Below are 18,068 nucleotides of genomic sequence, written 5' to 3'. Positions count from 1 at the left end.
GAGAGCACAGTTCTAGCAACTCGCAAGTTTACTGAAGTGCCATATTAAATTCATATGGCAGGTAGCATTTATCCCCAGCTTACAAAAGTGCAGTCTATAGGAGGCCCTATGTTGTAGAGAAGGTCGTTCTCTCTAACAATAACCAATAGCATGAAGTTGCATTGGAGAACCAGCTCATCAGTGAGAGCAATACAAATCACATATGAAAATCCTATTCTTAGCTTAATTAAGTTAGATTTTTCTTGTTTGCTGCACCAGCCAGCCTGGATTTTTAGATGAGAGTCCATGCTAAAAAAAAGTTCATTTGGGACTCTGAAGAACCTGAAAATGCATTTCTAAAAGTTGTTGCTAGAAGGGTACGAACTGGTGCATAGAGAGACGTGTTTCAGTTCTGATTGACGTAAGGTTCCTGGGCCACACAGGCCTCTTAGCCAGCGAGTGACATGCTGCGGAAGCGTACCAGAAGCCGTCAAGCACTACGATTTCTCTCTGGAGAAGGCTTGGTCATGGATCATCTGGTGGTGAGTCTTACTGGGAACAAATCTAGTATGCCCAGTAAGAGCGTTCTGTGTCAGTACTAGAAGCAGGAATCATCGCGCTGACCAGCGCGTTGGGTATCTCTCACCTAAGTTCTCACCTCGGTTCTGTCAGCAGTTAACGGAGAAAGACGGGTACCTGGGGGACACCTCTCCCAGTCTAGCACGTTTGACAAAAACAGATGAACCGGTCACTGCTTAATCAAGCATTCTGCATTGTGAAAAAAGTTATATGTGAGCGTACAAATGAAGACCACCAGGATGCAAGTGCACTCAGAGGGAAAGAATTAAAGCCGCAAAGCTTAATCCAAATTAACATGTTTCTTATCGTTACGGGTGCTTGACTTTGAAACCTTTATAATGTCTTACAATATTTTTACAGGCATGAGATATTTACTTGAAACTCACTGTATGGGAAATTTAAATCTATGCCATTTTAGCCTAACTTGGGGGGGGGGGGGGGGTTGTTTGCTTTTAGTGATTTCTTTTAGTACATATTTGGCTTCTAGAGACAGCATATTGTTCGAAGCATGCTTTGGCTCTGCAAAACCTTCGCCTGCAGCACGAATTCCTTTATTTGATTCAATTCAACACAAAGGTCTTTACCTGGCCCCTGTGGGTCCCCTATGAGCTGTTAGCTGCCACCAAGCAGCCTCCTGAGAGGCCTGGTCAGCACAAAGCCAAGCTGCGTGTGCAGCCCAACCTGGCGCACAGGTGGCCCAGCAAGGAAGAGCAGCAGTGGGTATGCGCCGGCTCGCCCTCCCACTTCCCTGCCTGAGCTTTGCGTCTGAGCAAGGAGAACAGGAGGTAGCACTGGCAAAATGCTGAAGAGGTGGGACCAAAAGCTGCTGAAGATGTGGTGCAGCTGAAGTGAGATGTGACTCAGCGACATGTCATCGCTGGCTCATAGGAAGAGGTGAGATAGAGCTTGGGCAAGAGGAAATACACTTGCAGAATTAACCACTTCATAGGAAAAATAGCCTCTTCACCTCAGTTACGGACATCTCAATTTTCTCCGCTAATCTAGGAATTGCTGTTCGTGGTATGAGACACTAATGCTGGCCCTAATTCTCTTGACTGCCCCTCATCTCTAGGATAAGATTTGACCTTTTGCAGACTTGCTACTTCTTTGCAGCATTTTCTCTCTGCCCTCCAAACCTCAGTCTGTTTTCTGCATTGAACTTTCCTGCTCTGTATCCTTTCATCTCTTTTTATGCAGAAATAAAAGTTCCTTGTGGGCAGAGATGCTTATTTGTCTGTTATAATTTATCTGCTGTATGGGAATCACGTAGTTATATAAAGCAGTAATACTATTAATAGCAGAGAAGGCAGCAACTTCTCTTTCAAACTTTTAATACAAATTCTCTATCAATTTAAATGGAAGCACAAGCCATAATTAAAGTGGCACAGTCTTATGTACAGAAGGAATATTGAATCACAGTGAAAAATGCAGGAAAAGGAAGTAGTATAATCACGTCTACCCTCAGAGAATATAAATGAAGCCGCACAAATCTTTTAAATGTTCCTTGGTCAGGTACGCGCTTACAGCTTGATATTGGCTCAGGCAGGATTGATCTGAACTGGACGACAAAACCAGCAAACATTGCTGGGGCAACAGTGCAGGAAAAGTTTAGAACACCTCCCCGCTGTAACGCGGAACAAATCATTCCTCGTTAGTGAACGGCTGGTAACAAATGTGTGTGAAAGCAGTAGTTAAAAATTGGCCAGCAAGAAGTGCCAAGTGATGGTTATCTGAGCTTATGTTTTTTGGCTCTGGCAACCAAGGGTTCTCTACGTTTCTGAAGAAATGCATGCTAGCGATGACATATCCAGCAACATCTTTTCAAGAGGTGGTACTGAAGATGGACATCAATGCTGCTGTACGACAACTCTTCTTCCTTTTAATATGGGTCCTAAAAAGCAGGGGAAGGTAGGAAGAGGAGGAAGGGTTGTATGCAACTAGAATTAGCCCTGTATTTTATCAAAACCCTGTACAGTTTCTAAGCCTGTTCAAGAATGACCTTTTACTTTAATTTTTAACTGAGAAGAAAGGATGCACTGTACAGGTGTAATATCTAGCCTCCCATGCTTAGTGCAGAACTTAAAAAGCATGGTAGGAAGGGGCCAGGTATCTACTACTATGTTGAATTTAAAGACATTGTCAAATTAACAAGGCCTGAATTGTTATTCTATTTATTGACTTACCATTAAGTGATATAACATTCTCTTCCACATCCTGAAGGTCATTACCACAGTATATTTATTTTGGCTTCTCAGTGATGTCGAACATCCAGTACTGTGCCTTTTACAAACACATACACAAAAAAAAAAATGCACTAACTCATGCTCCTTCAGTGCTGCCAAGAACATAGCAAAGTGTAACCAAGCTGCATATGGTTTGACTGTGGTAAAATGTCCGCACCCTGCCTACACTACAGGTGTAGCTCTACTGGAAGAAACACCCCAACTAGGTTTCAAGGGTTGGATAAAATCCTCCGAGGGGAACTTGAGTGCCTGGTAGAAGAGCTGTCCTCAGCTGGCTCCAGTTTGATTCCTCTAGCTCATATCCTGTGCCTTAAATAAGAGTTACATTCAGTGTTGTGGTGCACAATTCTGATCTACTTACATGTTTTCCTCCCACAATTATGAAGCAGTAAGGAAAACCTTGTGACCAACAGTGCTTTAGTTATGAAAATCAACAGATGCACAAGACAAATTCTTGAATTTGGCATTGCAAGATGATACCCTTAAAATAAACATTAAAACATTAGGCACTGCACGGTTTTGCCTTTGTTTACTGGGCCTCAGATGATGGACAGAGCCTTGACTCCAATTCTGCAAAAATCCCTGACTAGCAGCTCCAAAACAACAGTCCTAGTCCTGGTCCTCCAATCTCGCTTGTGCTAGTAGGATTTTGAACTCCATTGGATTCTCACTGCTAAGTCAAGCTTCACATTTGTGCATAGCTTATCAGGTATCAAAGCCAGGGCCCCATATCTGAACGGGAATGGAGATGTTTGCTGCTAAGGGACACGCAATGTTTCAACTATGCGGTGCGTAACGGAGGAAATAAACATGAGGTAATAAATAAAAGGCAAGCCAGTAGTAATCTGACTAATCCCCCCTTTCGGGGGGATTTTTTTGATATATAATTGAACTCCAAATGTGAACTTCAGAGATAAGATACACTGATTACTGTACGAGATTACTACAGTATCATGATTATATATGTTATGGAGTTGAAAGAACCTTTCCTGTAGCTGATGCTATTTAAGAAAATGTATTTAGTACTAATTTGAATATACTTTTTTAACAGAGGATCACGCATAAGGGTGAAACAGGAAAGACCTTTTAAAATGAACTCATGCATCTCTAGCACAATTACTTGGCTGTTGCGCTTGCATCTCTTTAGACACTTCTCTACCTGATGACATGAAAGTCACTGCAAGACAGATTTAATCTGGCTGGTGGGTATTTTTTTGAAAAGGCAGAGACTACAGTAAACTTTCCTAACTTGACAGACCTTCTGTGTGGAGTTCAGTGAACTCTCAGGCAGGACCGAAAAGCAAGCATCACAGCAAGGCTTTCCTCTCAAATTCAGGCAGTTCTTCCCTACCAAGTCCTGGGGCTGCTGCAATTCAAGCAGCACCCCTGCCTGGCTGGACCGAGGGTGCACATAGTCACAGGCATAAGAAATGTTGCATTTCTTCCCTCAGAGGCCACCTGAAGAAAACAACCAACGAGCAAAGTCTGCACTGACTGTACAGGTTCCAAATAGGTCACAAACATCTAGTTTAAAAGCTTGTCTCTATTACCGTTGTGCCTCTTTTAAACAGGCTGAGGAAAAGAAACATTTGGTGATCGTCTGTTTTCGCCAGTTCTGTTAGAGGTTTAATAAGCACTTTGACAGGTGTTGGTCTCCAGGTTTTCATGTGTTAAAAAAAAAAAAAAAAAAAAAAGGAAAATTCAGTACATAAGTTTACTACATCAGTGAAATTGTTGCTGTAAACAGGGGCTATGAACTATATAGCACCTCGTCTGCAGATGTCCATGTGCTTTCAAAAAGGAAGGGTTATTACCCCACTCTTACTGCTGGGAAAACGGTGGTGAAGAGGTGCAGTGACTTGGCCAGAAGTCACCCAGCTGGCCAGTGTCAAAACTGTGGATAAATCCCAGGACTAATTCTTTATCCCAGAAGCTGCCTCAAAATAAATAATACAGAGAATTGTGCAATGGAGTGTACTCTCGGGAACAGCAGCAGAACATGAGATGAAAATAGATATAACAAACTGAAATACTGGGAAGTAATTAGATTTAAGTAGTAGTAAAGAAACTTTGCTTTGGCAAGGCAAAATGTTAGTTATTAAAACATGCTACATTTTCTAGATTATGTCCCTATATCATGGGTGGCTTTTTTTTTTTTTTTTAAAATGATCAAGGGTACCAGCAATGACTACAGCCCTGAAAAGATAATTTTCCGAAAGCTTCTGGAAGTAGAATAGATATACATTTGCAGACTCTGAATGTAACTGATGGTTTTGACCCGTGTGTGCTAGCTAATGAGTTCCAAATCTTGCTTTGTCAAGTTATTCCATGCTCTCACCAACAGGGCGCTCAGATGGAAGTTAACCCCTGTGGCAAGCATTATGGTGTACAGCCCTCTCGATCTACAGGTGTCTTGGGGCATCCGCAATCCACCTGGACATCCCTAGGCCCTTGTGTTTGGGCACTACCGTGTATACATACTCTTTAGCTCTTCGCTCTGCCTAGGCCGCGTGGCTGACCACACGGTCCCAGGACTAATGGTTGGTTTCCAATGACAGATTTCCCGCAAGCTTTTTTTGCGGCTCTGGTATTTTGAGTACTCTGAACTTCATTCATCCCTTCAGAAAATCGGTGGAAGCAGTCCGTCCTGAAGGAGTCAGCTCCTTCAGCCCTGGGCAGTAGAAGAAATGCACGGATGGAGATAAAGTAATTAACATCTACTTTCATTTATCTATGTAATTTTTTCCTCACTACTCATCACCATTCTTTTCCATAAGATTCTCTTGCAAACTCCTCTGAGTTTAGGCAACTGCACACAACTGCAAATCACACACAGTCTCTGATATTCATCTTGTTTCTTCTGTTTTTCTTGCAAACAGCCTGCAACACCTTCTACTTGTCTCTTCAGGCCAGTCATATCTTTAAAATAACCTCATCAGGTAACTGAAATCCCTCAACATGGAATATGTTGCTTAGCTACCTCCAAGCTGAAGGTCAGGCTTAAAAACTACTTTGCCCTGGGTTGCAGCCGCATACCTTTTGGGTTCTGTGTGAAGAGATCATTAAGGTTTAGTAACATTTGGCCAGCGCTTCGCCAGGAGCCCTTGGAAACACAGCCCAGTGAGAGGTTGTATGCCAAGAGCAGAGTCAATCAAAGCAGAGTTTATGTCACACGCGCAGAGGTATGAAGATGCGAATATTGAATGGGCTGGGATGGATTCTTCAAATCATTGCACATGTTATCCTAGGGTATGGAGCCAGCTCCCTCACTGACCCTTCCCCACAGCAGCATCGTCATGAAGTGCAAGTCATTAAGTCTCCCCGGGCTATGCTCCCCTGCCCTGTGCTGCAGCAGGGAGACCGGTCCCTCTCAGAGGCGGTGGGACGGCCCCACAGCGAGCCTGGGGGCTGCGAGGTTACCTGGGTGGAAGAGGGCTGGTTGCTGCCCACGCCTTGCTCAGGCAGCAGGCTCTCCCCTTGCAGGAGTGCCAGGGATCCCGCCCCAGTGCGCACGTTCCCCAGGACGCCAGATGAATTATGGATGAGTCAGCCAGAATTTTTCCACGCGCTTCCGCTGCTGCACGGCGCTCATCGCCAACTGAGCTGTGGTTTTCGACCGCTGTCTGGGCCTAATGCTTCTAACATTAAAAAAAAAAAAAAAAAGAAAAAAAAAAAAGAAAATTGCTCTCGGTTTTCTGACAGAGTGCTCCATGGCAGGGCGCGGGGAATCCCAACGCTTGTGCGGTGTCAGGCTCCCGCGTCCGTACCATTTTGCTGAACAGCCTACCATGTGTTAGAAATCATTTGGTCCTTTCTGCCTGCTTTGCTCCTCTGTCCCTCCCACTAGCAGAGTGTATTGACAGAGTCAATTAGAAGAGACAGCAGCAATGCTGAAACTGATTTGAATTTCAACCAGGATCTGCTAGCAACCAGAGCTATGTACAGAGAGCTGAGGGCAGGCGGTTACCCAAGGACCCAGTGACTGCCTGGGTACGCTAAAAAGTCTTTTTTTTTTTTTTTTTTTTCTCCCCCCAGTCCTTAGCTAGATTCAGATTAATTTCTGTTTAGCAAATGTTGATTTCTTTTGCTCTTCTTTGAGCACATGAAATGTGTGTGGTCTTAATTTGTGATACTAGCATCATAGAAAAGAAACAGTCCAGTTCTGGAAATATTTGCTATGAGACAAAGCACAAAATCCTTCTACAACAGCATTTGATGAGTCCTCTCAGAAAAAGCGTAGCTTCTGTAAATGCTTGCAGTGATAAAGCAGCGCTGATGTCAAACTATACAGCATGGGAGACGAAGCATTAATTCAAGCCTTATTATAAATTTCTATTATCTGCATTCAAGTTGCATCTAGAATTCCCAATCAAGACAGGCTTCAGCTGTGCTAAACACTACATCCATAGAAATGACAGTTTGCGCTTTAAAGCACTTAGCGTCTAAATAGACAACGTGAAATAAACTGGTGTGAAGTCAAAGAAATGAAAGACAGATCCCTACTGGCTCTTTACCTAGACACAATCAGTAGGCTACTTGGCTGCATTCAGAGAAGACTGAACTCTACATTTATCTTCAGACAGCCTGAAAACCCGCTGATTTCAATGGGAGAGAAGCATAAGAGTATTCTTCCCTGAATACACATATGACCCCAAATCCGGCCCTGAGGGGGAATTTGAAGATGAATGACGTATTGTTTTACAGACTAATGTGGCAGAGATGCCACAGGAAGGAATACAGGACAATGACGCTTTTGGGAAGGCCATAACCAGCATCTCCTGGAATTGCTCATAGCAGCAAGAGTCCTTGATTTGCACGATCCTCCCTTAAGAACTATTCAAACGCAGATGTCCCAGTCAGCCCTTTTGAGTTCTCTGAGCTCAGCTAGTTGCATTTGGCCCTATTTATGTAGCATATCATCTCAATTATTCATGCACACATTTCATGACACCTTTGCCGTAGTGATTAAGAGGGCTCCTGTGGCTGTTAAGCCAGAATATAATCCAAGCACAATACTGTGATGAAGTTAATTGGTCTTTACCCTGAACTACTCTCTCCATCTTATTTCTAGCCCTCAATCCTGCCATGGGATGTGGCTGTGTCTTTGTCCGTAGGATGACAGAGCCACTTGCAGTCAAGAACCTGCACTGCCTACTGTTTGTCACCCGGTTTCCTCTTAGTCTTCAATAAACTAAAGCGACGGATCGTAAGTCTCTTACCATAAATCAGCTTTGCTTAGATATCATGTAACTCTTATTGCTCCTTTGTGAAGCCTAAATTGTCAACATCATTTCTCTCAAGCGTGGGCACCAGAACAAGACACACTATTCCCTTAATGTTACCGTAATACCACCTCTTTACTCCTACGGAAGGTATTCTACATCCCGGGATCACATCAGCCTCCTTAGTCACCGCATTGTTCTGGCAGCTCCTGTGCTGCGGGTTGCCCACGTGACGAGGTTTGTCACTAATTCTTGGAATCCTGTGATTCATTCAAAGCTGTCTGCACTGCTGCAGTGAGCGCGGGCCCTCCTGCAAGCGAGAGAGCAGAAGTCACTTTAAGAGCCATCTTTCATTTCTTGCCTCTTGGCCACATCAGCATAGCACTCGCTGAGGTGGCCACAGGCAGTAAGGTGTGTAGCAGTTCCTCTGCAGAGCACTATTTAAACATTCTTGTTGTCCTATGGGAAAAAAAAACAAAAGAAAACAAACAAACCCAAACATTCAGTCACGTACAATTAGTTACTGAACAAATTTCTGTATTGGTCTGAAATACGTGCACTGTGCCATGCTGCAAAGGTGCCGTAGCCCAAGGTTTCCTGCGGGACACAGCAATGGCATCACTTCCTTGAAGAGGAGGTGGCTCCGTTCTTTAGAGATACAAGTATCTCTCTGAGCAAACAAACAGAGCTAAAAGGTGGGAATTAAAGAATAGTTGTCTATTTTCCTTTCAAAATGAACATTCAGTCCTATGTTTAGAAACGTACGTAACAATGCAAGGTTTCTATATGCACATTTATTTACCCAGAGAATTTTATTCTACCAGTTAGACAAAAACAAATCAAAGAATTACAGAAGTAGCTGTGTTGTGTGTTACAGGTATTGTAGCATAATGGTATAAGCCAACGTAATATAATACCTTTAGTTAGACAGATGAGCTTTTAATTACCAGGTTTGAAGACAAAATTCTCAAATTTCATTTCTCTCATTTCTCAAATATTCCATCAAATTTTCCAGCTTAGCTATATGTTGGATCTAAGAAAAATTAATTATGTTCATGCAGGATATAAATGTATTGCAAAAGACTAGAGCGTGCAATGCTGCCCTGCTTTTAACTTCTCTTGTCTGAGATTACAGAGCCAGGGTCCACAAAATTAAAAAATAACAGTTAAAAGACAGTAGGTTGGCTGTTTAGCCTGGGAACAGGTTGCTGAAATTTGGATTCAGCTCTGTGCCAACAGATAAAGCATGAAGGAAAAGAAAAAAGGAATACACACACACAAAAATGTATCAATGTAAGGTCACTGCAAGCCAGAGTAGAGAGTGCCAAAAGTTTTCTGAGGGAACTTTGTTCAAAGGATAAAAAACCCCCTCACTTCATTTACAGCAATAAATTGGAATACAAAATATGTCATAGCTTACATATTTGCATTTTAATAATAGTGCTGGAAACTGAAACATATGTCAGTCTCAATACAAAATAGGCATAAATTCATCTCAGTTCAGTACCTGCTTATCCCTGTCCTGTGGTTCTGGTACCAGAGCCAATATCACCTGGAAAAAAGTAACACATGCTCTGGGTCAATTTGTAGGTGCTTCATCGTGCCTCACTGTGACAATTTGGGGACTGTGCCTGTGTGTAATTTTTGTATTCTGATTTAAGGTAAGAAATTGGCGAGTTACCAAATGTCTCCGCGGATGCAGAGCTGACCTGTCAGGCCCATGTCACACAATTTCCAGGGACAGGAAAGCAGAGAGTTACTAGAACTCAATTTTGAGTGGGAGCATTTTTGCTCAACTCCCATTTTGAATGGGAGCATCTTTGGAAAGTCAGATAGCTGGAGGCTGAATCAGTCCCGCCGAGTTTGCCTGATGGTCAGGAGTGAGGAATGGAAGAATTTTCTCAGATGTGGAGCATGGACCAACATTGAACGTGGTGGATTCTTCAGCACTGTGGAGTATGGCGTGACGATGCAGCTCTCTGACACCAACCAGGGCAGCCCTGCCTCCCCCAGGCTGTGCTTGTGTGATCCTGTGGTGGGATGGCTCACCTAGCTAATCCAGCAAAAAAACTGCTCACCTTCTTTGGCGGAGTTAGTTTTCCACTAGTTTAGGTCCCTTGAAATCCTTGCTGTGAGAGACGATGAGCTCCGGTGCCACGGGCAGGGAAGCCGCAGGGGTGCACGGCTAGGAAGGAGGTGGAGTGGGATCGCCCCTTTCGGCGGCGAGTAATTATTGGATCAGGTGAGCTGAGCTGTCTAATCCCACCGTGGGCCTGACAGGCTGGGGGTGCACTCGGAGGCACAGAAAGCTTGAGCAGGGGAACAGAAAAGACAATCCTCCTTTCATAGCACGCCAGTTTAGCTGTGAGCTCCAACTTGCAACTAAAGAAGTTTCCTATGACTTGGAGGAGAGCAGAAGGCTTCAGTGTCTCTGACCCCAGGCCAAAGAAAGCTCAGAAGACTCAGACAAGGCAAAACACGTAGATACTGATTACTTTGCACAGATCTCTGTATTCCATGAGCTGTGTCAGTAGGACATGATCAGTGCTAGCACTCCTCAAATGCATATGCCCAATTGTTTCCACAACCATATGTCCATGAAGAGATTCTCTGTACTCAGTAACTCAGTGTTACTTTATAGGAAGAGAGGGACAAAACCTGTACTTGAGCTAATGGGGAACGTGGGGTAAAGGGAGGAGCAATTACGTTTCAGGAGCTTGTAGGAGCCAAGCTGTAAGAGGTCTCATTTCCACAGAGGGGTAACAGAGGGTTTCTGTGCAAGAAGGCAGGGATAGAGCCAGCTCTGCGAGCTGCTCAGATTAAACACAGTGGGAGAACACATGGACCCAATACAGCAGGAGAACCATCACCACCTGGGAACAGGCCTGTGTGATAACCGCAGGGCCTAGCTCCACCTCTTTTTCATCATAATTTTTCTGTGGTGAAATATTCAGGGCCCTTTTGGTCCAGCCTACATCTGTATTTCCTGAGTGAAATGAAATATGACCCCCCACAAGTCCCCCCGTCCAACAGGACCTCATTTACTTTACGGGGAAAAAACGATTTGCAGTCACTGACCCTATTTTTCCCGTTATGAAATCATTTATCAGTATGCTAGACTTCGCCTGCTGAGCTAACCCACATTAATAAAGCAAAATGCAAATGATGTGCTTGTCTCTGCTGACCCTGACTTTGAAAACTGGTTTTTCTTTCCCTGCCTCTCATCCTTGACAAAAGAGACGCAGGCGTAAGCTTAGAAGTCAGCAGGTACAGCTGCCTGTCTGTCAAGTGACCTGAATCCCACTTTTCATTACACAGACTTTCAGTACAGTGGATACTGAGAATTGGTGATGCTGAAGGAAACGATAGATGATGCCAATTAGGCTAATTAGATAGTTCCATATTCCTCTACCAAAATCTTTCCCTCCTTTCCCTTAACTCTCTCTCCTTATGGTTAATTCTTCCCTTCCATCTTGCTGGTTTGTCTGAAAACCAGCTTTGACGCTAAAGGATGTACGTACATCCATCAGGTTTCAGACAGTGGAAAGAAAAGTCTCTGTAAACATCTTCCCTACCCATGCTGGCAAGCTCTTTCTCCTATGACTTCTCCTTCTTACAGTGCACGACTGCATAGACCATTTCCTAAAGATATTAAGACTCACAGCACTTCTCTTTCACACACTCTTAACATTTCTCTCTCTCTCTTGTTCCCTCTGTCTTTCAGAGCCTCCACTAACTTCCCTCTAGCGTGCACACTGTTATTCTCAATATTCACATTTCCCCATTTCCTTGGTTCATCTCTCACCAAGACTAATACGACAACTCACGTACAGCATGTACTTGCATTTCTGACATTCTGCTATCTACTCTCATTGCACCACTGAAATTGCTCTCGTGACTTCTGCTTCCTTAAATGATGTTGTCTTTATTTATATCTCCACTGATCCCTGTCACTTACTTTTGTCCTCTCTCTGCCAACTTTATCTTTCCTCTCGACACTTTCTCTCCTTGCCTTTCACAACTCCATCCTCACTTCTCCCTTTTGACAGCTGAGGCTTCCTTTTCCATTCCTATTCGCCATGGCAATCTCAGCAGGCTTTCTCTCTTCTGCCTCTCCCCGTGGATCAGTACCCAGTCAGGCTGGCAGCATTCTGTGTCCGTGACGTGTGCATTTATCTTGGTCTCTTCACCCATCCATTCCTACATCTTAGCCACTGTGTCTTTGCCAATTCAACCTTCCCATGGCTGCTGCTGAACTTCTGAGGAGCCCCCTGAAGTGCTACTCCAGTCCCTCTACTCTGTTTATAAGCATTTTCCTTCCTTTTGTCCTACCCTGTTGCCTGGAGGCAACTAACCAAAGCCAGTCCTACCCCAAGGTAGCAGGACTGTGTTCAAGCTTTGCAACCTTTCCTCTCAAAGTCACAGCACTCGTGTATGTTCCCTCCCTTTTCATCTCCCCTACATCCATATGGGAGATATCTGGAATTGCACCTTCCTCCCTATTACAAACCAAAAGTCAATACAACTATTCTTGCCCATTTTCTCACCTGTTTAAATCCTTCCCGACTCCCTCTTTTACCATCATTCAACTTCTCATTCTCTTCCTCCTTCACAGTCACACCCTCTTCTGATCACTTCTTATCATCGTGCCATGCCATGCCTTTCTTCCTCTGCTTTATCTGTGATGCAAACATTAATCCTTGTAAAATTTGTTGACACTCCTTGTTTCATACTTCTTTTCATTCTGCCTGAGTAGCTATGCTACAAACCATAAAACTTGGGCAAGCTCTCTTCCCCTCCCTCCACTCTGCCCCTTTCAGGTAAACTTGAAGAGACTAGCTAGGAAACTGGAGTTAACTCCTAATTTAGCAGCCTAAAAGAAAGAAAAAAATGCCCAAAAGTGATTAAAGAACAATTTGATAAAACTGAAAAAAAAAGTTTTTAGTGGTTGGGTTTTTTTTTTTTCCCCACTGAGGGATTAAAAAGTACAACGAAAAAATAAACAGAAGTTGATGAAAGTCAAGCAATCACAAATATAGAAAAGAATCTATTAACTGCACTGAAACAAATATTAAAATATTTTTAAAGACAATATGTGGGATAGAAATTGTGGTTGCACTGCACTGAGAAAGGAAGAAAATGGATGAGACGGACTTACCAGGCTAACAAGCTTTTTTGCCTAGTCCAGCAATTCCATAGTCTGTCTGAATTTCTGCCTAGTGCTTTCTAATTTAGGGCTTCGTGCTCTGAACAGTGCTGTTGTATGTAACTCTGTTAATGGCGATCTAAACAAAGTGGTTTTGCAGGTTTGGAGTCCTAGAGCCTGATATTCTGTAGATGTAGCTCTGCCACCTCTACCAGAAGCCATATGAATGCTCATATTTGCAGGGGTTAACCAGTACCATAAAACCTCCAGTGACACTTCTGCCTAATACTCAAGGCAATGAGCAAGGCTGAATACGAGTTTGGATACACTTGAAGATGAGTTTTCTCTCCTTCCAATTTTTAAATCAATATCACCTTTGAATTCTGAGCAGAACAAATGAGCTGTAAAATGTATCAATACAGAACATATCTGTGATCAAACACCGCCTTGGGCACTGCGCTTTGTGCTAGCGGAGCACGCAGTCTAAATGATGGACATGACACACAAGAGAGAATAAAGCAAACCTAGGCAAGGAAAGGGGCGCAGCAGAGAAGGCCCGAGTTACAGAAATATAAATATGTAGTTACTCAGTTTAGTCACGCATGGAGCTAGATAGGTTGCTTTATGAGTAAACATGCTTACTTGTCAAATGACTAATCAGCCCATTACAAACAAGAGCTTCTCTCATGTACGGAAAATAGCAGGACACCTGAAACAAAAGTTACGCGTGTGAAGCTTTTTCTAAAACTGGCCAGCAAAATTTCTCTTACTTAGGGGATTTTTATCATCCTGTTTTTACACGGAGAACTGTGTGCTGCTGCAACTACATCAATATAATTAAACCACCGTGAATTCCCTAATAGGGAGGCTGATAAGCTGTATAAAAGGGACTTACACCAGCCTATTCTCATTGTACGTTATATCAGTGTAACAGGATATATAACATACACATTTTTATAGATATGAAATGCTCCACTTGGTGCTCGAAGATAAAACAGGGAAATCAAACACTGCCCCAGCAGGGGCCGATAGCATTGCCATGCCTGCAAGGAGAAGAAAGCTGTGCTCCCCAGAGAAGGGGGCTCCTGGCAGTGCAGAGAGGCTCCCCTGTACCAGGGGGCTCCGGGAGGCTCCAGCTGTGGGGAGGGAAGCCCCAGCCCAGAGAAAGTGGGGTGGGAAGCAGGGGGAGCCCCTGCTATCAGCCACGTCCCAGGCTGGAGCCCGGGGAGGGGGGGGAAGCAATTTCACGAAACATCAGTGGAGAAGCTAAAAAGCCTGGAGGGCGAGCGGGGCAAAGCCTGGATGTAAGGGAGGTCGGGAGAGCGGTGGCTGGTGGCATAGAGGAGGCTAAAAGGAAAAGTTCCCTGTAACTCCCCCAGATAGCTGTGAGGCGGGGGGGCAGGGAATCAAGGCACTCCCTGGCAGCTGTACAGCTATTTTGGTCATTAAAAATAAACCCGAGCCTCCCCCTCCCCATGACATAGGGCAAGACAAAGTGACTCAGTCTCTCCCTACAGGAGCAGGTCTCAAAGCAAAACATCATCTCATTAGCACAATAACCTAGGTTACTCATCCACAGTTTCTGCAGGCTCCTTCCAGATCTCCTTCTTTCTCTGGTGGGCCGTTTATTTAGCCCCAGAATGCTTTACTCTAAATTAGGACTGCTGTCACAGCCATTCAAGAGACTTAATCTCCCCAGAGTTTGCATTCCTGGCTTAAAATTTGCTGCAAACCAGCCTTTCTCCCCTTGCAAGCAAGGGGAAAGGTTTCAGCTCGTGCCGTTCACAAACCACTTTCTGATTTCTCACTAGGCATGTGCCACGACAGAAAAACATGGTTACTTGAGCGGTGTAGGGAAGGGCTAGGAAGACTCTGAAGCACTGCGCTACACTCAGTCATATGTATTAATTGCTTTAATTGCGGTTAAATCTGAACTCCAGACAAGGCCTCTGAAGCCCACTCTATTCTTCCCACCTTGATACTTTCTAATAACAATGCTAGCACAACTGTGAGCATCAGCAAGTTTAAAAAAAAAAAAAAAAGAAAGAAAAAAAAGAAAAAAAAAAAAGAATGGATTACTTACAAATGACGAGGCAGGAAACAATGTAAACCAGTTTGACTAGGTGCGACTGAGCAAACATCGACAGACTATAGCAAGTTACTGCAAAAGTTGTACGAGACAAATCCCGTCCCCTTCATCACCGTACTGGACGAAGTGTTGCTTTTAGCAGGATCCCCTTGACTCAACCTAGGACTCGCGCAGCCACATTATCGGGACGCAGGCCTTGCCAGTGGGTGTATTTTAACCTTTTAATGACAACAAAACACCTTTTGAGGTGTTTGGTTTGAAAGTGGATCTGAGCTGCTGGACTGTGAGCGTACCAATGTGTTAGGTTTGACCCAGTGTAAAATTTCTTAGCAGTTCAGCTGATGACTGGAGCTAATTCATTAGTCATCGCACATATGCAACACAAACTTTATTTTAGCCTCAGAACACAAAAATGCAAGGTGAACAAAATCATAAAGTCTTAAAATTAGGCTCCTCTGTTCCTCCACCAGACACACCCAAATAAATTAAACCAACAATGTACCAGGAACAAAAGACTATTTTTCGTCTCTTTTTTTTGTCCAGGATACCTTGGAGTACTAATTCGTATCGTGTACAAAGAGCCTGTAAAAACTTCTTTCTAAAATTACAACAACAGAAGAAATTAGGTCAGCTACTAAAGACTAGGTTGGATATAATCAAGTTATAGCACCCCTGGGACACAAAAGGTAGTGCTTTTTGCATTTGCATTTTGTCACCTTACACAGCTTATTGCTGTGGGAGTAATTCAAGGCAAACAACATTACGACAGGATTTGCCAAAACGTTGGAAAACTGTTTGATCATTAATCGCATTTGCTAAGACTGCGATTAGGGTAATTGCTCTGTATTTCTTTTCACAAACCCATTGTCCATAGGGGAATCAGGACGGACTATCCCCTACCCCCAAGAAGTGCTGCGCTGCTTATTTGGCTCTTTGTGCTTTTTTTTTTTTTCCCCTGAAGCATCAAATACTTGCCCCTGAAAAGGCACAATACTAATGGCTGGATACTGAGTAGCCCAGTGGTAGCATCTAATAAAGTAATATCTGTTTCACTGTAATTGTATCTCATTTCTAGGTGACTAGTTATTCCTTGGAGTGAATTTTCAAAGTAGGTAGCAGTGGGAACATTCAGCTGGGGTTTGGATGGACTTCCATAAAAGCTGAGCTTCTGAAATATTACCTAGTATTTAAAACCACCTCTTTTCTTCGGTGTGGCTAGTGGCAACAATAGCACGCAAGGTCCCATGTTGTGTCAGTGGCTGTCTCATGTATTAATGCTGCCCCCCCCAGTTTGGCTCTAGCTTCCTTTTTTTATTACAAAACTGCATAAAAAAGGTTCTTGTCTGAATCTGAAGCAATATTTGAAAATTCCATTTTAATTACTAGCACATGCATTTCTGTGACACACATCCCTGTGGAATCCGGGCATTGCTACTTTAATTTAGAAGCACTGATATCATTGTAATGAGCATAATAGAGACCTTAGACTACATAAGACAGAAAGAAGAGCACACCTCCTATTCTCTCTCCCTGCAGATTAAAAAATCCCTTGGATACTACAGCATTCCTTTGAACAGCGGCTGTAAAAGTTTTCTTGTGTTTTGTTATTGGTTTTTTTTTCTCCCCTATGCTTATTATTTCAACAAGTATGTATAAAATGTGCTCAGTTTACAAGAAGACAAAAAAATCCTGTTCTTCCTGTCAGTGCTACAGCCTCATCCTATGCTTCAGAAATCCACTGGATTCTTTCCCTCTCAGATCATCGGCTACAAGGGTTCTGTAGGATAAATTTATGCCTTGTTTACATTGCACAACAACACTGTCTTCAGGTTCTGCGCAGTGTGTGTGCACAACACGGCATTGCATCTGGCTCATTTGTTCTCTCTGTTATGTTGTTTCTGAAGAGCCAAGAGGATTAAAAAAAGCAGCAAACATTTGATGTTGTTATTAAACCCAGTTCATCTGACTTTAAGTAAACAAAGTAATAAATCTATTAAGAAATAAGAGGCTACTTTTACAGTTACTCTCCAGGAGAGACCCATGCCTTCAGGAAGAAGGAGAAATTGAGGAATTTTATGCCGGAGGCATTCCTGAGAAAGGTAAGGAGGTATGCAAATAGAAATCTAATCTGGTTCTGACGTATGTGCTCGGGCAGAAAGCTATTGTTAGACAAACATGTTGTTCCTGAGCAGCAGAACTAACGAAGCCTGATTTTCTACGGATTTGTGTCCTTTGTCCCACATCTCCTTCTCCTTTACCACAATAATCTGAGCTCTCCTCATGCCTCCGATGACACTGTCACCACCAAGAGACAACAAACTCTGGGACTAGTCCGGAGCTGTAAAAATACTCACTGTCAGCACGTGTGTGCTGACTGGCCAGCTGGCTGGCAAGCAACATTTAAAGGCTGAGATCCTCTTGCCTTTTCTTCAGTCAAGGCAGCAACCTGACCCTCTGTCCCTTATCCTGATGCCAGATTTTATGAAATGTTTAGGGAAATAAATTACGTCTAACATTATCGCTCTTTCAACTTTAGTCAAAATCTGATTTGCCACAGGGTAACAAAAATTATTAGGTACAGGACAAACACTGATTGCGTAAGCTTTGTTTCCACAGGAAACTAGATTCAGAAGTTCAGCTACTTTTCTCTTCTTAAAAAACAAAAAAACCCAACAGGGCTAATTAGGAAGTTTTCCCACAGTCATTTTCAGCTGCCATAGTTTGCGTAAGAAATGGTGACTGACCTGCTATCTCACGCTAAAAGTTAATGTCTGATTTATTTTTTTAATAAAGAAATGTGTGAAAGCTTC

The 18,068-nt window shown here is 43.3% G+C and overlaps 1 protein-coding gene across 1 annotated transcript in view; it reads right to left on the bottom strand.

Moving 5' to 3' along the window:
* Window positions 1-2,903: 2,903 nt before the first annotated feature.
* MCUR1 (mitochondrial calcium uniporter regulator 1) overlaps window positions 2,904-18,068 on the bottom strand; it is a 42,217-nt gene continuing 27,052 nt past the window's right edge. The window contains exons 10-11 of the transcript XR_015706270.1: window positions 8,155-8,333; window positions 2,904-6,439 (exon numbers count right to left, since the gene is read on the bottom strand). The gene's annotated coding sequence lies outside the window, so the exon portion shown is untranslated. The remainder of the gene's footprint in view (window positions 6,440-8,154; window positions 8,334-18,068) is intronic.

The sequence above is a fragment of the Nipponia nippon genome, unplaced genomic scaffold (genome assembly GCF_047370975.1).
Source record: "Nipponia nippon isolate SJK-2023a ecotype South Korea unplaced genomic scaffold, ASM4737097v1 scaffold_1, whole genome shotgun sequence".
In the NCBI taxonomy this organism is placed as follows: Eukaryota; Metazoa; Chordata; class Aves; order Pelecaniformes; family Threskiornithidae; genus Nipponia; species Nipponia nippon.
Note: the sequence above shows the minus strand (reverse complement) of the source record. Positions and strands in the feature narration are given on the sequence as shown.